This window comes from Mercenaria mercenaria, chromosome 1, assembly GCF_021730395.1.
Source record: "Mercenaria mercenaria strain notata chromosome 1, MADL_Memer_1, whole genome shotgun sequence".
NCBI classification, from domain to species: Eukaryota; Metazoa; Mollusca; class Bivalvia; order Venerida; family Veneridae; genus Mercenaria; species Mercenaria mercenaria.
In genome coordinates this window covers 22,854,479-22,864,993 of record NC_069361.1, presented here as the reverse complement: position 1 = coordinate 22,864,993, position 10,515 = coordinate 22,854,479, and positions in this window count along the sequence as shown.

Genomic DNA, 10,515 nt, shown 5'->3' with positions numbered 1-10,515 from the left:
ATTAATGGTAAATTAAAGGTGGACGGATAGCTCAGTGGTTTGCACACTGGCCTTCCAATCCTGAGGTCGGGGGTTCGATCCCCGGCAACTACTCGGGAATTTTCAGAAACGCTTTTCAGTGTTTCCCATCCAACTAGAGGTGTACTGGTCAGGAACCCAGGCAATCCTTGCGTGTATCAGTGCTATACACTGGGCACGTTAAAGAACCAGGCTGTCTATTCGTAACGAGCTAGGCTAAGTTAGCCGGACAAGCCTGTATCTGATTTCTGATCTCTCTGTCGTGGGGGCTTTGTCTCACTCTGTCCCTCTGGTCAGATCGCTCTGTGTCTGTACTAGTAGAGGATGAATTATGCGCCCTGTGTGGCTGCATTTGTACTATGTAAAGCGCCTTTGAACGTGAAATTGATCATGAAAAGGGCGCTATATATAAATCTGGTATAATAATATAATAATAATAATAAATGAAAAACCTGAAACTTTGGTCATTTAACCAGATCATATCAGTCTATTGTATCTACAAAAGAAGATATTGCAAAACCCTTGGTGATAATTTCTCAAAAAACTCTTTATCAAATAATTAGGATCGACCTTTTCAAAATATTAAATCAACCAAAGAAAATATGCCTTTGAATTTTAGTTCAAATGATGATATACTTTAAAATAAAACTATTTCACTGACAGAATTACTTGAATCTCTTGAGAAATGTCGCGATACTGCAGTTGGTCTAGACTAAATCTACTATCAACTTTTAAAACTTAAAACACTTACAAGAGTCATTAGAGCGCCTCCTCGAAATTTACAACGTTATCCGGGAAACTGGTTTCTCTACATTCTAGGAGAGAAGTTATAACTGTTCCAATACCAAAACCTGGGGAAGATAACAACAAATTCAGTAATTATAGACCGATCGCTATAATTATTTGCTTATCCAAAGCGCTAGAACGTATGATTAAGTCTAGATTAGTTTGGTATATACAATTTCAAGGCCCAGAAACAAACTTTCAAAGTGGTTTTTGCAAACAGCATAGGACAACTGACAATCTTGTTTGACTAGAAAACATTATTCGTGATGCATTTGTCAAACAAAACCCTTCTTTTATCTGTCTTCAAATTAGAAAAAGCTCATGATACCACTAGGAAATATGGTATTATGAATGACCATGACAACTTAGGTTTTAAATGTCCTCTTCAAATAGTTCTATCCGAGTTTTATCTGATCTCACTTTTAAAGTTCGTGTTGGTTTTACCATTTTTGACTCATTTCATCAAGAACAAGGTTTTCTGTAAGATTCTATTTTATCTGTTACAATTTTCAGCATTAAAATCAATAATATTTTGAAATATTTGTTACCAAGGACAGACAGCAAACGAACACTCTCTTTACACACGCCAAGAAAAACTGTCATTGCAATACACTTTGAGAATGTTTACAGTCAAACGTAATTCTGATCATAAAATCATTTTAAACCAAAGTACTTCGATTCGTACGAGAAAAAAAGCAAAGCAAACCAAACATTTTGGATATCGCACAAAATCTGTTAGGCCTGAAACTGACTTTGAATTCAACGATATCAAAAGAAAATTCAATTCAAGATAAACAACCTTGCACCCTTACTTTCCCTACAGTTCGTTCTGATATGAAAACTGCACAAGCCTGAAACTAACCATGATGTATTTAAATCCAATATATAATGAAATCAAATCAGTTTACGAGGATTATTTCATAATCTACACAGAAATGTCGAAAGATGATTTAAAGGTTGGATTTGCTGCTGCCAGCCACCTTCACCGATCATAATTTCGTTTACTAAATAACAAAACAATAGCCGAGGCAAAAGCTTTGATTTAGCTTTGATTTATCTCTCAGAATATAGAAGAGAAAAGTTTATTACCTTTTCCGACTCACTTTCAGATTTACAGTCACCGAAATATGGAAAATTCTTTTATTCAAAATATTCCTCATAGGGTTCATGCACTATCTTTCAAAAAGTATATCATATTTTGTTGGATTTAAAGTCATTTTGGTATTAATGGAAACGAGGATGCTGATACCGCAGCAAAAAAGACACCATTTATTAGCAAAGTCTAATTTGAAATTACCATATGCTGATTTTAAATCCAATATATATAAATACACTTTATCTAAATGGCAATTATCATGTCATGGAAAAATGCTTCGTTCAAAATTTCATGATATAAAACCTACTTTAGGTGAATGGAACCAAGAGAACAGATCTGTTCGCAGGGAGAAAATTGTCTTTCTCGTTGTCGAAAAGGTCATACCCGTTTGACTCATTCTTATCTTCTGAACAGAGAATCCTGAATGATTTCCATGATAAAATCTGCTTAATATTAAATATGTTTTAATCCATTGTGTGGACTTCACTGCGCTGCGCTGTACATATTACGACATGAAATCTTTGAAAAAGTTTCAATTAGCAATATTGTTTTCCTTGTAAAAGCAGACAGCCATTTATCAGAAAATCTGAATATTAGATTTTTATGCCCTCGAAGATGGGCTTATTAAAATCGCACTGTCCGTCCGTCCGTGTATCTGTGCGTACGTCCGTCCGTGTAAATTCTGGTCCGGGCTGTAACTCTGCCACTAATAAAGGGATTTGAAATAACTCGGCATAAATGTTGACGACGTGTCATGCGTAAGACCCAGACATCTAGCTCCAAGGTCAAGTTAACACTAAGAAGGCAAAGGTTAACAGGGTCAGTTTCGTGCCTGGTCCATAACTCTACGATCTATGAAGGGATTTTGAAATAACTTGGCATAAATGTACCATAATGAGACGACGTGTCATGCGCAAGACTCAGACATCTAGCTCCAAGGTCAAGGTAACACTAAGAAGTCAAAGGTTAACAGGGTTTGTTTCTTATCCGGTCCATAACTCTGCCGTTGATAAAAGGATTTTGAAATTAACTGGCATAAATGTTCCCCACAATGGGACGACGTGCCATGCGCATGTCTTGCACAAGTTCCCGACTCCTAGCTCTAAGGTCAAGATCTCATTTAGAGGTAAAATATTAACATGGTCTGTTTCTTGTCCGTTCCATAATTCTGCCATTTGTGAAGGGATTTTAGAATTACTTGGCATAAAGTTCCCTATATTGCGATGATGTGTCCTGCGCAAGAAGACATAGACCCCTAACTCAAAGGTCAAAGTCAAAGGTGTTTTTGTCTGGTCAATAACTTTTCTATTTATCAAGGAATTTGAAAATATTTTGACACAAATGTTAACTGTATTGAGAAGGCGTATCACACTTATGACCCGGGTCTCTTAGGTCTAGGTCATGAAATGATGTGTGTGTGTTTTTAGCAGTCATCTTTAGCATTCTTGGGCATGCTTCGGCGGCATTTGTCACCAATAGTGACCAATATACATGTTGGTAAAATGATGACTTTTCATTTCTTCAATAATTTGCAGACCATATAATTATTACATTTTACTTAAAAGTATATTATGTTAAATTTTGCTTTATCTTAAAACCAGAATAAGCAATAAGACCTAGACAATTTCAATAATGTTGAAATATGTCGTGCTGTAAGTATGTATGATGTGATTTCGAAGTTTTGGCAGCCATATTGGCGGCTTTCTTGAATTCGAGCTTGCAATTTGGCATGAACTTGCTTTGAAAACTTTAGGATCTAACACACATTTTGATATATGATATGGGATTTGCACATTCGTAGACGACCTCCCTGTCATGAAGGTGGACTTATTTGAAGCAGTAATGCAATTTAGTTAAATAAGTGCTTTAGATACTCGAGGTTGTCAAATCGTTCAGCTTACCATAAATATAACTGCGAGAGATTATGCAGTGTTTTATTTTGCCAAAATTGTTTAAAATTCAATTAAATTACGTGAAGTCGTAATGCTGATCTGAAACTATTCAAAAACATTTAACTGATGACTTGACTTCTGCAATGCAATTAATATCGCTTGCAAACATTCTGTTTTTCAATTTAGAGTCTATATTTCTCTGCAATTCCTTGACAGTGACCTAATTTCTATAATTCAAGCAAGTTAAACCACATCAGTAATAACATGGCTAAAAGAAAATATGTACAAAAATGCCAACAAAAGGCACATTGAAATTACAAATAAAGTGAAAAGGTTGTCTTACAAAATAAGAAGTATAAATAACCTATACGTTATAAAGGTCTTATATGCCCATTTGCAATAACATTTTGAAGCATTTAACGTCAATAACGAGATATGAAATGATACTCCATACTGTAATTATCACTTTTATTCTGCTTTTAACTTTTAATGGCATGCGTATGATAAGGGTTTTACCTATACCAATTTTCTACGTCAAAGTCAGAAGAAGAATGAAACTTCAATCTAATTTACATTTCTATACGAATGCACTTATCTCAAGCTCTTGTTTTGCAATTATGCATTGATAATTACTGTTTCAACCAGTTAATAAGTAGACATATTCAATGCCGAATCATTCCACTGTCTCGTTCGCAGACTGTCTATTGATATCATTATGATAATAAGGTAGAAATTAAAATACAATTAGATCAAGACATTTAAATGATTTATACAACACTAACAGTAAGGATAATATCACGTTCGGGAAGTCACTATAAGGGCTTACGCTTACTTCCCAAACTTAAGAGTTGTTACTAAAAATAACCACTTGGTTTCGGTTCGGGAAGTACGACTCTCGTTCAGGAAATTAAATCATTATTGACTTGTTCGATTTAAATGGCCCTGTGCGTAAGAAAACAATGATATCATTAAATAAAAGAGATCATCGTAAACCTTAAATATATATTCACTGTAGTAAGGCGGCTAAAAACCAAGCACGCTATCAATTCACCATATACTTAATATAAAACGTTTTGGCCCCATACCTTCTTCGAAAATGCTGATTATAATTTTGGAAGCTCATACAAAGATTGACATTGATATACGTTTACTTAAGATATAAGTGATGCTTCAACGCTTATCACAGAACTTGCACTTATGCTTATATTTCTATACATGCAGCTTTTTTTCGGCGCCGCCGTATAAATTCGTTTTGGTCTCTTTGGAAACGCGTCTTATGTAACCAATCAAATTTCTGTTTGAAATGTAATAGGTATTTTTTAGTCAGCCTAACTTAACTTGTAACGTTTATTGCCATTGGTCTATACGACCTCGTAAGGCCACAAGAACGAAGTGTAATAATATGTGTTTATGAGCATCCGGAGAAATTTCGAGGTGATATATTGAAAGTGCAATATTTATTTTCTGAATGAGTATTAGTCAGAATAAAAATTATTTCGTTTTAAGTTAGAGAATAGCAATGCAGCTGTATTTGCAAAGTATGCTATAAAATAATTTTACAGATTTACAGATTCATGGAAACCAATAGTAAAAATTTCCGGCCTAAAATAATGACATGCAAAAATTATTACGCAGGAACAAAAACCAAATATATTAATTATGAATATATATTGTGTTCAATTTACTTTGAATCTACTAATTAAATATGTTAATTAAAGTTAAAGAATAAGATAATTACGTTGTTTGTTTCATATTGTCTGAACAACAAAAGAATTAACGAACTATTTTGTGTATACAAATGTAGTTCCGTGATTTGCGGTAATTTCTAATTGTGTGTGAGATAAGTGCATCATCTTTTTCAACTATAATTACACATATTAAGTAGTATCTTAGAAAAGCAGGTATGTAAAGATACGAATTAAGTAATATTTGTACGAAATACGTAGCTGCTCATGGTAGTTTGAATGTATTTGTACACTAAAATCTGACGAAACCACGGAGCTTTCGTACCAGACGGTTTCGTACCGTATCTCGAGGTAGCAATAACACCGAAAAATCACCAAATAAACTATGTAAGTAATATTTATTTGAAATCTACTAATAATTGGTAATGTTTTCGGAATTTTTCAATTATCATGTATTAAGTCTCGACTTATTTCCAGCAAGAAATATAATTTTTGGTTTTGAAGTAAAAAATGTTGAACCGAACTTTATTCTTGATTCCATTTATCTCCTTTGCTGAAATAGGTTTTGGCTATATACCAATAAAAGAAATTGTTCTTTGTTTCATATAAAATTCAGCTACTTCAGACCAATTTTGTTACAGTTTCTAGATTTTCACTCCATCGTAGACCTATTTTCCACAAGATATCCATACATTTGCTTCAAGAAAACGAAAAGAAAAAGGGGTGTTGAATAGTATGCAGTGAAATGCAAGTCAACTGAAGTCAGGTACCCTCATATTGCCGCATTTCAGAAAGCGGTCCGCAGAATAAACACCCTACTTTCGTTTTCAAGTAAACAACTCGAAAACATGCGAGTATTAGCATGAAACGTGTCCTATTTTATGTAAAATTCATTCCACGAGTGAAATAATGCCCATTTGGCCCCCGATTTACGCGCAAATGCGCGAAAAATGGAAAAATTAGGATCTATTTATTAGGGACTTCTTTCGACTACACCACGGAAGCACATTTTGGACCGAATTACTGCATTATAACCTATAAGAGATATCTTTTTATCAAATTTCATAACATTTTCATCTCTATTTTCAAGAAAGATGTAATACCGAACATGTTAACAAGTTTCATTGTGAAAATTCGAGATTTTAGAGAAATATAGGCATTTAAGTGAGGCCACCCCCTACCCATTTTCTGGGCTAAATTTAGGCTCTATGGTCGCTTCATTGTAAATTTTGGTAAAAGTTTCACCTGTATGCATCATTTTTCTCTTTGATTCCGAAATATCATTCATTCCGTCATGAATATGACTCAAATGGACGCATTTTGTGCATTTTCACACATTCTGGAGACAAAATATTGGCCTTTCTATTGCAGAAATTGCTGCCGAAATAGGCGCATCTACTCAAAATATGGTCAAAATTCAAAAATTTTCAAATTTAATGATTATTTTGCATTGAAAACATCATTTTATAACATATACAATCGATTTATGACTATGAAGACTAATTGCGATGTGTTTCGAGAAAAGTCTTATTTCAGCTCTTATAGGCTATATACCAGGAAAAGAAATTGTTCTTTGTTTCATATAAAATTCAGCTATTTCAGACCAATTTTGTTACAGTTTCTAGATTTTCACTCCATCGTAGACCTATTTTCCACAAGATATCCATACATTTGCTTCAAGAAAACGAAAAGAAAAAGGGGTGTTGAATAGTATGCAGTGAAATGCAAGTCAACTGAAGTCAGGTACCCTCATATTGCCGCATTTCAGAAAGCGGTCCGCAGAATAAACACCCTACTTTCGTTTTCAAGTAAACAACTCGAAAACATGCGAGTATTAGCATGAAACGTGTCCTATTTTATGTAAAATTCATTCCACGAGTGAAATAATGCCCATTTGGCCCCCGATTTACGCGCAAATGCGCGAAAAATGGAAAAATTAGGATCTATTTATTAGGGACTTCTTTCGACTACACCACGGAAGCACATTTTGGACCGAGTTACTGCATTATAACCTTTTGGTGGAAAAGAGGATTTGTTTCCCTTGATCTTACCATTAACACAGATGCATGGAAGATTCGGAATCCTGCAATTTTAGATTTTAGATTGGTCTGCATCTCTGCATTGACCTGGATCATGTTGACCCTGACGAAATGGCATTCAGTTTAGTTTGCTAATGATATTGATACAGTAAAAGGGTTATGCTGGTGGTACCGTCTAGTTTATTTTGGTTCACAGGTGGAAGTGTTTTAGTTTATATACTCGAGGCCATTAACCTCGCGGTACCACTAAGCTTGCGGTATTTATAATAGCGCCCCCCGATAGCCTATGTAAACAAAAAAAAGTGACCCAGTTTTTTAACACCGAGAGAAGAAACATTTTCCATCAACATGCCACCAGTTTGGGTGAGATGTACTTAAACAATATAATTTTGACATATTCATCTTAAAATATCAGAATTTTCATTTATTTTTCTCCTATTATCTTTAAATAAGTTTTTAATGCGCATGCGTCGATTGTGTAATGAAAATGTCTTAAACCGCGTACAGATTAAACGTTTCGCAACAATAACCTGCTCGGTAATCTCCATTTACATATACTGTATACAAAAAACGCTCCGTGTACCAGTCTATCGCGCTTTAATGATCTCCCCTGATTGCAAATGGTTGCCGTGGTATGATATTTTGTGACCTAATTAAATTGTTATGGAGTGATATATTTATTATATGACTGTGTCATTTTGAAGAAACTAGATAAAAGTTACAGTTTATGAAGGCAATAGATTTGGTCAGTTTGTTTTTCATAATTTATTTGCTGTTAAAACGTTAGTACCGCAAGATTCGTGGCCTCCGGTATACTAATTTATTTTAGGTCGATTGTGAAACAAGTTCTTACAACTTATTTTAATCACTCTCGACACCTCATTCCTGATGTTATTCATCGCCACGAGGGTATGAGAAAAGAAAAGCCAGTATTCCATGTATTTTTTCTACCGGTGCATTTAGCTTTTGAATGTCAATATCTGAATATCAACTAATCAGATCAATCAAATTAACTTTTGTTTGTTTAAGTAATTCATTTTTGGGTATATTCTTCTATTTCTTATCTCAAATCAAGCTAGTTTTCAAAGACCAAAATTAACCTTATGTGGCCACCATCTTGTTTGTTGACACAGTACTGTCTAGGGCCGGTGCAAACTCATTTACCTCCCTTGGAGATTTTTGTAATATTTGCATAAATTTGTGGTGCCACCTATATAATCACTGACCAGTGACGAAATAGTTAATGGTGACTGATTGAAGTTTATTGCAAGAAGTTTGCAGACAAATTCAAAATAAACATAGAAAAGATACTGAATGCTGTTTAAGCCTATTTAATTCACTGATATACTTAGAAACGATAAACTATGGGTGATACGACCCATAAAAATGCTACACTACCCGTAGGCATGCATATCAGATGTGTAAGGTAAAATAATGTAGGAACAAATTTGTAAATAAGTGCGCCTGAGTGAAGTATCACATGGTCAATTTTTTCCGCTGCTTTCGATTTGCACCGGTAGACGGTATCAGAAGGATAAATTCTTCTTTATCACCATCCTTGGCCCTTTTCGTTGCCTGAAGAGTTACAGACAGAAATATATTTGATTTATTGATTCTGATGTTAATCTGTTTCTTGTGTGTGACAAAAACTTTTAGAAGAAAACTTTTTAAGTATATTATGTTTTGATCGACAAAAAGTTTTATGAAGCCTAGTTAGAAGGAAAGTTTTCTTCAGGTGAAACACTTTGGACCATTTCCGTTTTGAGACTCTTATCAGTCCACTACAATTTCACCGGAGGGACTTAGTTACCGCGTCTGTCATGTGTCTGTCTGTCCGAGCCAAAAAGCTGGATTCTGTGATAACTCATAAGTATTGAAGCAACTAGCCTAGGATCACGAAACTTGGCATCTGGATAAAGGGCAATATAAATAACGAGATCATGCAGGATATATTAATTTTGTGGTCGGACCAAAATTGTGGTTACCATGGCAACGGAAATGGTGAAAACGGGACCTAACTGTGTTGCTTGCAATACCGGTCACTTTTTTATTGTATTTACCGTTCCTACATGTTATTTCGTGGATTCCAAGTCAAGACAACTGACTTGCACACAAGATCTTGCATTTGGAACGCTATATAGATGGTAAGTTCTTTTCAGTTAAAATGCTTCGATGGAGTGATTTCTGGACCTTTCACAAAGGACACATTATGTCAGTGTGCAGGTTACCATGCACTGCTATTGCACTGTTGCGTTATTATACTATACATACAATCAAGCCAATAATTGGATTGCAATCTGTTGGATAGAATAGTGCAGGAAGGTTCGCATTTATACTAGATTATATCTTGATAGATAAATCCTGTACCACGTTATTTAGGCCACTGGAATTACCAGAACAGTAACTTTGAGGGTCAGGATATTGTTCATAGTTATGTGATATGTTGTATGGTATTGTCTCACAGACAGATAATTAGTAACAATTAGTTGCTGGAAATTGATATTAGAAAGCATTGTACTGTGGTATAGGAATTTCAGATTTTGCTTGCAACATTACAGAAGAAATATCTTTGATTTATTGATTTGATGTTAATCTGTTTCTTGTGTGTGACAAAAATATAAAAGAAACTTTTAAGTATATTATGTTTGATCGACAAAGTTTTACAGCCTAGTTAGAAGAAAGTTTCTCGGTGAACACTTTGGACCATTTCGTTTGAGCTCTTATCAGTCACACTACCAATTTCACGGAGGACTTTAGGTTTACCATCCGTCTGTATGTGTGTCTGTCTGTCCGAGCCAAAAAGCTGGATTCTGTGGTAACTCATAAGTATTGAAGCAACTAGCCTAGGATCACGAAACTTGGCATCTAAAAGGGCAATATAAATAACGAGATTATGCAGGATATATTAATTTTGTGGTCGGACCAAAATTGTGGTTACCATGGCAACGGAAATAGTGCAAAAGCAGCAAAAATTAAATAATGTAAATTGTCTAAGAACC